Source organism: Erinaceus europaeus, chromosome 6 (genome assembly GCF_950295315.1).
Source record: "Erinaceus europaeus chromosome 6, mEriEur2.1, whole genome shotgun sequence".
Taxonomy (NCBI): Eukaryota; Metazoa; Chordata; class Mammalia; order Eulipotyphla; family Erinaceidae; genus Erinaceus; species Erinaceus europaeus.
This window is the reverse complement of record NC_080167.1, coordinates 62,510,047-62,523,371: the sequence shown is the minus strand read 5'-3', so window position 1 is coordinate 62,523,371 and position 13,325 is coordinate 62,510,047. Positions and strand designations below refer to the sequence as shown.

At 46.3% G+C, this 13,325-nt stretch overlaps 1 long non-coding RNA gene across 1 annotated transcript; it reads right to left on the bottom strand.

Moving 5' to 3' along the window:
* Positions 1-2,633: 2,633 nt before the first annotated feature.
* Positions 2,634-7,565, bottom strand: LOC132539025 (uncharacterized). The gene is made up of 2 exons (XR_009550334.1): positions 5,280-7,565; positions 2,634-3,409 (listed from the first exon to the last, which is right to left on the bottom strand). It is a non-coding gene; the product is annotated as an uncharacterized LOC132539025 (long non-coding RNA).
* Between the last annotated feature and the right edge of the window lie 5,760 nt (positions 7,566-13,325).

The window sequence follows — 13,325 nt, the reverse complement described above, 5'->3', positions numbered from 1 at the left end:
ATGCCCGTGGGCAAGTGTGAAATTCAAGAGTGTTATGTTTCAAAATTTGAAATCCATGCCCACACATTGTTTTCTGTTTATGTAGAGATGTTGGGGAATGAACCCAGGGCTTGGATGTACAAGGCACTGTTGAACTATCTCCCCAGTCCTGTCTCTGTTCTGTACTTCAGGATAGTAATGGTGGGGAAGAAAGAGGGAGAGACAGCAAGGCATTGTTTATTTTTCAAATAATTTTTATTTACCAGAGTACTTTTCAGCTCTGGCTTATGGTGGTGCAGGGGATTGAACCTGGGACTTTGGAGCCTCAGGCATGAGTATCTTTACATAACCATTATGCTACCTACCCCCCTCCACCAGGCACTGTTTTCATCATCTGTGGTACGAGCCCAGGGTTTCACATATGGTAAAGCATGTTTTCTGCCAGCTGAGCTATCCTGAACTCTATTCTCAGTCTATAAAAACATAACAGGATAAAACAACAAGGGCAACGGGAGTTGGGCTGTAACGCAGCGGGTTAAGCGCAGGTGGCGCAAAGCACAAGGACCGGCATAAGGATCCCAGTTCGAACCCCGGCTCCCCACCTGCAGGGGAGTCGCTTCACAGGCTGAGAAGCAGGTCTGCAGGTGTCTATCTTTCTCTCCTCCTCTCTGTCTTCCCCTCCTCTCTCCATTTCTCTCTGTCCTATCCAACAACGACAACAACAATAATAACTACAATAAAACAACAAGGGCAACAAAAGGGAATAAATAAAATAAATATTAAAAAAAAACAAGGGCAACAAAAGGGAATAAATAATAAATATTAAAAAAAAACATAACAGGAGAATGACCTACCGCCCCAAATAGTTCAAATCAATTTCAATTTACAGGGTCTGAGTAGCGGTGCACCTGGTTGAGCGCACACATAACAATGGACAAGGACCTGAGTTCAAGTCCCCAGTCCTGCAGTTGAGTTAGATGACCTTCATGAGTGGTGAAGCCAGGCTGCTGGTGTCTTTCTTCCCTTCACCTCTCATTTTTCTCTATGTCCTATCAAATAAATACATGTTTAAAAATGTCAATACATAGGGGGGATAAAACATTTTTATAATTCAATACAGGTCCCTTTTCAGATTCAAAATCTCGCTAGCCTTTCCATCAGTCTGTATAGAACAATTAAAAATTCATTCTAGATGCCATGGTATGCAGCATTCATAGAAATTCTTTTAAAATTCATATTTTAAGGGGCTGGAGAGATGACATAGTGGCTATGCAAAAACAAACAAACAAAAAACCTTCCCTGCATGGGCCAGGTGGTGGCGCACCTGGTTGAGCACACATGGTGCAGTGTCCGAAGACCCCAGTTCAAGCCCACGTCCCCATCTGTAGGGAGAAAGCTTTTTTTTGCAAGTGGTGAAGCAGTGCTGCAGTTATCTCTCTGTCCTTCTCTATCTCCCCCTCCTCAATTTCTGGCTATCTCTAATAAAAGATAATAAAGAATTATCAAAACTTATCTAAAGAAAAACAAAAAACCTTTCCTGTCCTGTCTGAGGTACCAAAGGGCCCAGGTTTGCCGGTCCCAGTTTGGGGCGCCAGTTGCTGGTCTAGCTTTGCAGGCAGGAGACAGACGACCAGGAACTCATGGCTGAGCTGGGAAGCAGTATCTCGTTTATTAATCAGATACATCGCCTTTTATGCATCTCTTCACCAGAAGTGACAAGGGAAAGGAAATGACTAGGAGAGGGGGCAGAGCAAAAAAAGAGCTCAAACAGAACATAGAAAGCTTCCATCTAACCAGTGGGGATTATGTAAATAGACCACATCGTAAGTAATATAAGCGAACCCAATGTGATGATCAAAACAGAAGGTCTTATAAGCAGAATTTAGCATACCTATACAGGTTCAATTACTAGCAGCCACATAAACCAGCCCTGATCAGTGCTCTGGTGAAAATAGGTAAACATTTCAGTCAGTATATATACCAACTATATATACTGAGTTAAATGAAATCTCATCTGTATATCCTTATCCCTGCTATATGCTTATTTCCTGTTTTTGTTTTTTTTTTTGCCTCTAGGGTTATTGCTGGGGCTCAGTGCCTGCACCATGAATCCACCGCTCCTGGAGGCCATTTTTCCCCCTCTTGTTGCTCTTGTCGTACCCTTGTTGTCGTTACTGTTGTTATTTGTTGTTGGATAGGACAGAGAGAAATGGAGAGAGGAGGGGAAGACAGAGAGGGGGAGAGAAAGACACCTGCAGACCTGCTTCACCGCCTGTGAAGCGACTCCCCTGCGGGTGGGGAGCCGGGGCTCCAACCGGGATCCTTATGCCAGTCCTTGCGCTTGGCGCCACATGCGCTTAACCCGCTTGCGCTACCGCCCAAACCCCTATTTCCTACCTTTTTATGAATTCACTGAGCATGGTCTCTCACCAAGTGTGGGACAAGCTAACTAATCACTGAGCAATTATTAAAAGCCCAAATTTTTTCATCAGTAGTACATTCTGTGAGAGTGACTGGCTTGGGTGAAAAGCAGAGGGTGAATAGTTATTTCTTCAACGAGCCATCAAACCGAACCATAAATCTGTGTTTTGACTCATAAAGTGACAGACAACATACGTGTGATTTTAATCTGTTCTTGAAAACTGGTGATTAAAAAAAAAAAGGGCAGGGGTATGTTTAATAATGTATCAAATACACAGACCAAGAAAAAAAAAGTTACCATATTTTAAAATATTTGCGTGTTGAGAAATGCTTCAGAACCTCCACCCCTAACTGCTAGTTCACCTCAAATTTCCAGGAGCAGCAGAGCGCTCAGGACTCTGAGGAGATATTGAAATGGTGTGACCGTCAGTAAGACTGTTGGACCTGTGAGGCAATGAACTCTCACGCCGGAGGCTCCTGCTTTGAGATTTGGCACAGTATGTTGAGTGGTGCTCTGGCTTTTCTGTCAAGGTTAAAATTCTTCTCTGCCTATCTTTACATGAAGCAAATAAACACAGATTTTTAAAAATGACGTCTGTGGAGTTAGTGTCATGTTTCCTTTGGTGAATGTTTGGTTTCCATATTTGACGAAGAGAGTTGGAATCAGGGCACCTCTCCGGCACACAGTGGTACCAGGGCAAAGGAGTATGAACATAGCCAGGCATGTTGAGATAGTGCAGAAAGCTTCCATTCACTCGAGATCTACGTCACGTCTTGGAGATGCAGGTGTAGCTGCCCAGTGACAGCAACAGTCAGGTTGATTGCTGGTCTCTCTTTTTTGGAAGTATTTTCAACTATGCACATGTCTGAGTGTGCATGAGTGGTCCATGGTGAGGGAGGACTCAGCTCTCACCCTTGATGCTTCTCTCATGTCGGGGCTACATCACTGTGGTTCTGGACTGACTCTGCACTGTGTGTTCTCTCTTAACCTGCATATCTTGTGGCTTTCCTGGTAGATACAATGGGACCCTTAATCCAGGTTAGTTGTCTCCCATTGCCACCTCCCCAAGCTCTCCTCCAGCCTCCTCCTGATCCCCTCTCTATAGATGTGCTACCTCCACAGGGGTGACCCTTCCAACCACTGTAATCCCGCTTCCAACTCAATCACCTGAATATAGTCTTCAGATGGGGACTCAGTGACTCTTCTAGAAAAGTCTGTGTTCACTATTTCATGATCTTATACTAGTTCACTTTTTTTTTTTTTCTGGGGTTGTGGCTTTACACATGTACAATTTCACTGTCCCCAGGTCAACGTCTTCACTTTTTTAAAAAATTTTTTTAAAAAAATATTTTATTTATTCCCTTTTGTTGCCCTTGTTGTTTTATTGTTGTAGTTATTATTGTTGTTGTCGTTGTTGAACAGGACAGAGAGAAATGGAGAGAGGAGGGGAAGACAGGAGGAGAGAAAGACACCTGCAGACCTGCTTCACCGCCTGTGAAGCGACTCCCCTGCAGGTGGGGAGCCGGGGTTCGAACTGGGTATTTTATTTATTTATTCCCTTTTGTTGCCCTTGTTGTTTTATTGTTGTAGTTATTATTGTTGTTGTCATTGTTGGATAGGACAGAGAGAAATGGAGAGAGGAGGAGAGAAAGATAGACACCTGCAGACCTGCTTCACCGCCTGTGAATCGACTCCCCTGCAGGTGGGAGCCTGGGTTCGAACCCGGATCCTTATGCTGGTCCTTGTGCTTTGCGCCACCTGCTCTTAACCCGCTGCGCTACACTTTTTAAAGAAATCATTTCAGATAGAGACAGAGACAGACACAGAAAGAGAAGAGGAGCTACCAGAGCTCCCATCCAACATCTGTCTCTGGTGCTTCCATATGACGCCGGGGCTCCCCTGCATGTTAAGGCTTGTGTCTGTGGGTGTGCCCATTTGCTTCCTTCTACTTGGACCCTTTCCTGTGTGGCTTGTTTTATGCATAGCTTCGCAGTGATAATCAGGACCCTGGAAGGCTGAGAGCGATGGTGCCCTGGAAGTAGACAGGACAGAAGCTCACAGGAGACACTAAGAAGCTTCTGGGGTACAGTGGAAGGGGGTTGGAATCTGCGGTCTGCTCGATTCCCATCTTGGGGTGTGGAAGATGGCCCAGGGAAACATCACTTGTGTCAGCTGGCCCCTCACTCAGCTAGAGTCGTAGTAATTCCAGAAGTTTCCTCAGGAGAGGTGGTGAGACCAGAGGGTGCCTCATGCCACATCCTGGGACTGTGTCTGTTGTGCTGCCATCCATTCAGTGTTGCTGACTGGCTTGTGGGTGGCCAACCCCCCCCCCCACCTCACTGGACCTCCATGTAGCCCTGGCATCACAGCAAGAATGGAAAAAGTTCTCCTTAAGTGTCAAGACTATTGTCAGAAGGAAACACATTACTCGTGAGTAGGAAAATCAATTCTGACTATGGGTTATCACTATTGTACTTGCCTAGTTGTGTTTGTTTCTTTTTGCCAAGGCTATGCTCAGCTCTGGCTTGTGGTGGTGCAGGGGATTGAACCTGGGACCTCTGGTAGGACACACAGTGCCTCAGGTATGAAAGTCTTTTATACAACCTCTCCGCTAACTGCTCCCACTCCTATATTGTCTTTCAAGTTAATTATATCTCTTAAAGAATTTGATTCTTCTCCATGGAAGTTACCAGATTCCCTTTCAGTATGGGGACAAGTAGAATTATCATGTGTAGCACTAAAGAGGGAGTGAAGACACTGATAAGTGTGTTTTGTCAACGGAAGCATTTAAAGTCATTACACAAGGGTGCCAAGTTCAGTAATCCTGCAGAGAGAAGACACAGACTATGCCATGGAAGATGCTTTGATGCTGTCTTACCTGGTGTGAACGAAATCTGTTGGTTGTGAAGCTCATTTCAAGCTGAAGGGCAAATCCATCAGGCTGCTGTCATAATATAAAGGGAACCTGGACTGCCTCTGAAAGAAATTCTGGAACTGAATCTTGAAACATGAAGGACTGTTGAGGGTGCTCCAGACCACCAAGGAAACACAGTCCAGGAACTAGGTGTGTGATTTCAGATACCATTTCTTTCAGGTAAACAGCATGGAGGATTGTAGCACAGGTATAATCTCACGCTTGTACTCTGCTGGTTAAGTCTGAGGACTCCATCCCTGCAGCCTCAAACCTTAGGTGAGATGGACAGACACAGTGCTTTCTAAAAGTGAGTAGGTCGTTCCTGAGTCCGTTTCGCTGAAGGTTGGAGAACCAGCAAAGAGAAGTATAGGACTGTGCGTGTCAGGGCTAGGTGTGAAAGGACTGAGAGGCCTAGGTCCTGCCTGCCTGAGCGGGGGTGGGGAGAGTGGAGGACGCAGCACTTTGCCCCCTAACCAGGGGTGAATCCAGCTCTGTTTTTATGAGGAGAAGTTGGACCAAGTATTACTAAAGGAAACTGTCATTCCTCATATCCCAAGGTGACTGTTGTCTGGGACTCCAGCAAGATGGCAGGAAACCACCTCAGTCACGCAAGTCTCCCCTCAGGAGATTAAACTAACTTCCCTCTATTAACCCTCCTAACTCTAGTCCTCAGGGTCACACCCCCATTCTGACAGTGAAACAGATTCAGACAGGTGCCCAAAGTCCCAGAAGGAGAAGAGCTAGAAGCAAGGAAGGATTCCACATCTTCTCTCAAGTGTCCTGCCCATCATAAAGCCTAGGAATGAGTCTGTCACGGAGGTGAGCAACCCACAACCCTCACTCAGCCTCAAGGAGATAACTCTGAAGTGAATGTGGCCTCGGGAACAGGAGGAGGTGGGGGCTTCTGTTCCTTTTTTTTTTTTTTTTCTTCAGTGAGCAAACAAGTCTTTTTTTCTTTAGGAAAGACATTGCATTTTTTTTCTAAACACATGTAAACACACCATGCATCAGTGTCGTCTGGGACTTGTATTTAAGATATGTTCTCAGTATATGAGAGCAGACTTCTCACTTGCCAAGAAATGCACGTTTGGTGTCAAGCGAGATTAATGGTTGTACATGTGTCATTCCAGGGAGTAGTTAAGTTTTGCAAAGAGAAAGAAAAGTGAGATTTGAGTACTTATAAACACAGAGGCCAGGAAATAGTGTTACGTGATTACTCTAAGAACCTCGTGCCTCATGTCTGAAGCTCCTAAGTACCAGATTCAATCTTTTCTTCCTTCCTTCCTTTCTCTTTTTCTTCCTTCTTTCTCTCTCTTTTTCTTCCTTTCTTTTTCTTTCTTTCTTCCTTTTCTTTTCTTTTCTTTTTCTTTCTTCTTCTTCTTTTTTTTTTTTTTTGCAGAGAAAGAGTGAAACAGATCACAGCACTAAAGCTTCCTTCAATGTGGTGGTGGCCAGGCTCAAACTTGGGCAACACAAATGACAAAGCAGCTCCCTATCTAAGCAAGCTATCTGGCCAGCACTGGAATTCCTTATTTCTAAAGAATCTGCACTCTGACACCTAAACGGAGGCATCCAGGGCCCTCTGTCCCCCTCAGGCCTCGCCTTTGCCCTCAGCAGCACTCGAGTTCGTCCACAGACAGTCCAGCCTGTGACTCAAGCTGACGAGAAGATCCAAGAACTTAAAACCCGGGGGTGAAGATCCTAACCAGAAGGCTTTGGGCCAGCGACCTTGAAAGTTGCCATGAAAGCAACTCTTGTAGGAAGAAGGGGCAGGAAGGGTGGGGTGGGGGTGGGGTTGGAAACTCTAGGAACAGACTTGCCTTTGCAAGGTAAAGTAAGCCTGTCACCAAGGAGGTGAACTGATCACCCTACCAGGGCTCCATGTATATCAGCCCGTGTATGGTCCCCAAGGTGCGCTGAGGGCCGGTTATGCTAAACCTCTGGGCCTCTGAGCGCACTACTCAGTGTGTGATGGGCTCAGAAGGCCGGTCCCCCACAGCGTGTCCTTCTGTAAATGTCAACCACACAGCTCTGCTGTCCACATCAACGTGGGAGTGATAAACCTGGTGAAATACATGCGCCTCTCCCGAAAGAAGGAAAAGGTCACCACCTTGTCCCCCTGCATTAAGGCCTTGGCACTGTCCTTCAGGCACCTGAGGAAGAATTCTGGGAGTGAGGCCCCACCATCCTGGACCCTTACTTGTTCCAAAGCCAACAGCTCTCAGCAACCTCCAGGCTCCAGGCACCAGGGAGATAGATAGCCGTGAAAAGGCACAGCTTTAGGAGGATGGCTGAGTCCTTTCCTGACTGAGGTCCACACTGCTGACTGTCCACAAATGTCTCATGTCGGTCGGCTCATTCTCTTCCCACTCTGCAGTCACTCACTCTAGAAATGACCCCTTTTTTTTTGTTTGCTTGTTTTTTTTTTTTTTTTCACCCAATGTGCAGGATTACACTGGATTTACATTCGGCCCTCATCAGGAAATACACAAATTTCCTGGCAGAAGAACAGACTCAAGGGGAGGCAGCATAATGGTGATGCCAGACTTTCATGCCTGAGGACCCAGAGGCTTTGAGTTCAGTTCCTCCTATCACCATAAATGAGAGCTGAGCAGCTCTCTGGTGAAAAAGAGGAGGCTTGAGGTGCATGCCTCCAACTAAGTAAGATGCCAGGCAAATCACGGGGAAAAAAAAGAGCACCTTCCAAGATCTTGGCTCATCCTCACTGAGTTTATAGTTCTGTGATCCCTTAGTTCATTACCAGGAAAACTTCCCACAGAATTTCTTTTTTTTTTTTTAAAGATAGAATTTTAAAAAATATTTATTTTATTTATTTATTCCCTTTTGTTGCCCTTGTTGTTTTATTGTTGTAGTTATTATTGTTGTTGTCGTTGTTGGATAGGACAGAGAGAAATGGAGAGAGGAGGGGAAGACAGAGAGAAGGAGAGAAAGATAGACACCTGCAGACCTGCTTCACCGCCTGTGAAGCGACTCCCCTGCAGGTGGGGAGCCAGGGTTCGAACCCGGATCCTTACGCCGGTCCTTGTGCTTTGCGTCACCTGCGCTTAACCCGCTGCACTACAGCCCAACTCCCTTCCCACAGAATTTCTACTCCTGTGGTATAGTATTCAAATTATAGTGTATTATATTAGCTTAATAAATACTCTGGAAAGAAATGAAATCAATTATCTCCTGCCTAGCTCGCCCCGTGGGTGTGTCCCGGGCACATCCAGTGGTGCCCTTCTTAGGGTGCTGGGATGTACTTTGTGCCAAAAGGTGTGTAAAATTGTCAACACGTGTGCTGCTTCCTTAATTATCTCCACGGGGATCGGGCAGGGTACAGGACAGGAGTGCAGAGCCCTGAGCCTGGGTAGAAGGGCAAAAGTTAAGGATTATTACAGAGTAATAGACAGTCTTCCTGTCTGGCTTAACTTTTTTTCTTCCTTGGCACCATAAATGTGAGAGTTTAGTCACTCTGCCCAGATTCAAGTAAAATTTTCCCTGGAAAGTGTCACAGAGTAAGGACTTTAAGACCTTGTGGTCCCCATCGTATCTTAACTCCTAACACTTTAGGGTGAAATCAGTCAGACACTATGCAAACAAGTAGCTGTGACTGTGCTCAAACTAAACCTTATTTACAGAACTAGCTGTCTGCCTGTATTGGGTCTGTGAGCACAGGACCTTCATCTAGAGCGCAGAGAGCAGGGAAGCACCGAGAGAGACGGGGAGATAACTCCATTCTCAATTGTCACCCACCCAGGCTGGATAAACAATGTCAGGGAACTCGTTCCTCAGCTTAGAAAGCTGTTTTATTTCTCTTTCTCTTTCCTTTTTTTTTTTTTCCCCCTAGGCTTTATATCTTCTCATTTTCAGCAATTAGATAATCTTTTTTTTTTTTTTTTTAAAGCTGGAGAGCTCCAACATTAGAGGTTCAGCTCTGAAGTGAGTTGACAACAATGACTAGCGTCATGGATGTGTACATATTTGCATGTAAGGGACACATACGGACACAGCGAGTGGATAAAATCACAATGTATGAATTTCTTCACAGTATAAGCTGCTTTTTTTTTTTTAAGAAAAAAATATAATGGAGGAAAGATCTCTAAGACTGTAAAAAGCATCCCTGGATGGCAGTGAGGCTGATGCTAATGCCACGGACACTGGGTCCTGTGTCCTCACACAGTGTGTGGGGGGAGTAGTGACAGCGCACAAGCTCCGTTAGTCACTGCACTAGCCTGTCGTCTCCTGGAGGTCAGCCAAACAGATGCCATATTGGGGCTCAGCCTCCATAGCAACAGACTCTGACAGCCATCTCCTGATTGCTGGAGACCTCATCACTTCCTTTTGACACATTCCTCTGCTGCCCTCCAGGAAAATTCAAGTGCTTCATCTGTTGGGGGCCCTTCTAGAGAACTGCACACCTTTCCTAAACCCAGAGACACAAATCAAGAATTTTAAGGTGGGGGGGGGATGCCCAATAGTGGACACAGAATAGCATATGCAACAACCTGGGTCCGTTGCATATGCTATTCCCTGGTCCCCACCTCCACCCGCATGGGGAAAGCATCTCCTTCGAGTGGTGGAGCAGTACTGCAGGTATCTCCCCTCGTTTTCTTCCCCTTGCTCTGTTTCTCATAGTCTGTTGAACAAGTGGTCGCAAGAAGTGTTGGGGCTGGGCAGGCGCTAGTTTGCCTGGTGGACTCCCCCAGTTGACTCCGGCAGCTCTCTGATGTGCCCGGAGACTGTGAGCTCCAGCAGCACTGCTCAGTGCTGACCCCAATTCTGGGACTGGCACAGAGTGGGCGGAGGCAGCGGTGCCAACAGTGGGCCCCTACCACTTGTATCTGGCTTGAGTTTGCGCAGCCCCACAGCATCTCCAGTCCCCTAGCCCCAGTCCCCAGCTCCACGAGTTGTGCTGAGTGGGTGTTCCCACCACAGCTTCAGCCACAGGCCCTGAACTAGCTGGACTGGCATAGGAAATATATACTGGCCCAGGACCCTTTCTTGGGGGAATAGTGGTATTTAAGCTCACAGAGAATTGGCCAGTCTCACAAACATTTCCTTGTACACCACCAGTTCAAAATATGACAAGAAGACCCCTTTGAAAGGCTAACATTTTGTGGGGTACTTTGCTGGGAAATATTGGTATACAAGGCTACTGTTATAAGTGTACTTTCATTTCTCTCCCAAATAGGTGTCAGCATACAGTAGCTTCTAGCAGTGTGTCTCCTTCCTTCACCATGGGTCACTGTGTCTGTCCTCACCCCAGCTGCATGCAGTGCCATCCTGTCCTCTGCTCTTTAGAATCCTCAGATCTGCCTCAATGACAGGGAGAGCTTAAGCAGCAAAGGAGGGGAAGGCCAAGCGCAGGGTGAAACATGGCGGTGGTGTGGTCTATTCCAGTAAGGCCAAGGGCTGGGCGAGCCAGTGGGGAGGGGGCGGATTGGGTGTTGGGGACCCAGTGCACATGGTGGAGGCCCTGCCATGCAGTCACGTACCATGGGAAACATAAGCTGAGTTTGCTCATTTACAATAATTTTGTACAGCATCATTTCTCCAGTGGAGCAAAATGAATGAGATCTTGGAGTTAAACGTTGAAATGCAAAAAAAAAAAAAAAAATTACTCCTAGAAGATGGTGTTCACTCGTTATGTTTCCTCCATCTCCCCCACCACCTCCACCTCTTCCACATCCTCCTCCACCTCCTTCACCCCCTCCTCCTCCATGTGCTCCTCCACCTCCTTCTCCTCCTCCATGTCCTCCTCCTCCACATACTCCTCCACCTCCTCCTCCTTCAGCTCCTCCTGCTCCTCCATGTCCTCCACCTCCTCTTCCTTCTCCTCCTCCATGTGCTCCTCCACCTCCTTCTCCTCTTCTCCTCCACCTTCTCATCCTCCATGTCCTCTACCTCCTCCACCTCTTCCACCTCCTCCCCCCTTTTTTAAGACAAGAGTCAGAGAGAGACCACAGCACCAACGTTTCCTTCAATGCAGTGGGGGCTGGACTTGAGCCTGGGTCAAACACATGGCAAAGCAGCTCACTATCTTGCTGGCCCACATGGTCTCTGTCAATAGGTACATTTCACACTATTCTCAAGAATTCTTTGTCCACTTTGAAAGAGTCATAGTTATTAAACCTAACATGTAATTTTTTGGGTCATATTTAAAGTCCTGGTGATTTGATTTTTTTTTTCAGTCCCTTCTAGACCACATAGACAATTAAAGAGTTTTATTAAATTTTACCCTAGATTCTTTCTCCTCTGTTATCTTTCTATTTGGCATACACAAGGAACCACAATTAGTTGTGTTTTGTTTTCAGGGGAATAAGAAAACTAGGGGGATTTTCAAACAGGGTTTTATATCTTTTCTTTTTTTTTCTTTTTTTTTTTCCTCCAGGGTTATTGCTGGGCTCGGTGCCTGCACCATGAACCCACCGCTCCTGGAGGCCATTTTGCCCCCTTTTTGTTGCCCTAGTTGTTGCAGCCTCTTTGCGGTTATTATTGCCATTGTTGACGTTGCTTTGTTGTTGGATAGGACAGAGAGAAATGGAGAGAGGAGGGGAAGACAGAGAGAGAGGGGAGAGAAAGATAGACACCTGCAGACCTGCTTCACCGCCCGTGAAGCTACTCCCTTGCAGGTGGGGAGCCGGGGGCTTGAACCGGGATCCTTACGCCAGTCCCTGCACTTTGCGCCACGTGCGCTTAACCCACTGCGCCACCGCCCGACTCCCTATATCTTTTCTTATATCATAGTATTGATTTAGTTATTATTAGGGTCCCACCACTCTGAGTTGACTTTTTAAGACAGAATAAGAAAGATAGAAGGGGTCTGCAACCTGGGATTCCTTCCAGATGAGTTACCTCACCAGCAAGAATCATTTAATTTTTCTTTATTTGGGGGAATTAATGGCTTATAGTTGACAGTAAAACTCAGTAGTTTGTATGTGTGTAACATCTTTCAGTTTTCCACATAACAATTCAACCCCCTCTAGGCCTTCCTCCGCCATCATGTTCCAGGACTTGAACACTCCCCCCCACCCCCACCCCCGCTACTCCAGAGTCCTTTTGTAAAATAAGACTCATGGGAGGAAAAGAACAAAAAAAGTGATTTAAGAATTTTATCAGCTGAGGAACTAGCACAGTGGTTTTGCAAAAGACTTGCATGCTTAAGTCTCCAAAGTCCCAGGTTCAGTCCTCAGCACCAACCACAAACCACAGCTGAGCAGTGCGTTGCTTCTGTTTTTTAATTGTATCATAGTTCTAGGTTATTCTTAAATTATAATGTTTAATTTAGACATTTTAAATAGATCCCACTGTTCTTGCTTTGAATTATCAAATACACGAGCACTAATATAGTAGTAATAGGCAGGACCAGGAGCTATCTCACCCACTAGAGTGCATGCCTTACCATGAATGAGGCCCTGGGTTTGATCTCCTGCACCCTGTGGGGAGCACCACAGAACCGGGGCAAGCTCCAGGGATGGGGGAGCAGAGTCGTGGTGCTTCTCCTCCACTCTGCCTTTTCTCTGACCTCTTTCCCTCTCTATCTAAAATAAAATAGAACTTATCCACAGTTAGTCAAAAGGCTTTGTGCAGCCATGTGCATCTTTTCCTTCTAGTCGGAGCTGAGACAGACTCTCTAGGGTTCAGTGAATTAAACAAAACTGGCCAGAGCCGGACTGTCCAGGTAACGCACTCCCCCCTCCCCGCCCCGCCTGCATCTATGAACAACTACTCTGTTATATTCTCTAGAGTCCGATCTGGAGCAAGACCTGAGCTTTTCAAAGGCCCTTTGTGCTGATAAGGACCCGATGCAGTCATGGCCAAGCAGAAGTGGCCCGTGAGGGCTGCTCATTGGAAGCTCCCTGGAGCAACAGTTATGTTTCTCTTGCTACTGTATTAATTTTACAATACCCTCCCCAGGGTTTCTCTATTTTGTGCCTATCTGTTGTCCTTTGGCTACGCAAGGTCACCCCACTGGCTGGAGAACCTGCAAACTTTTCACTGGAAAAC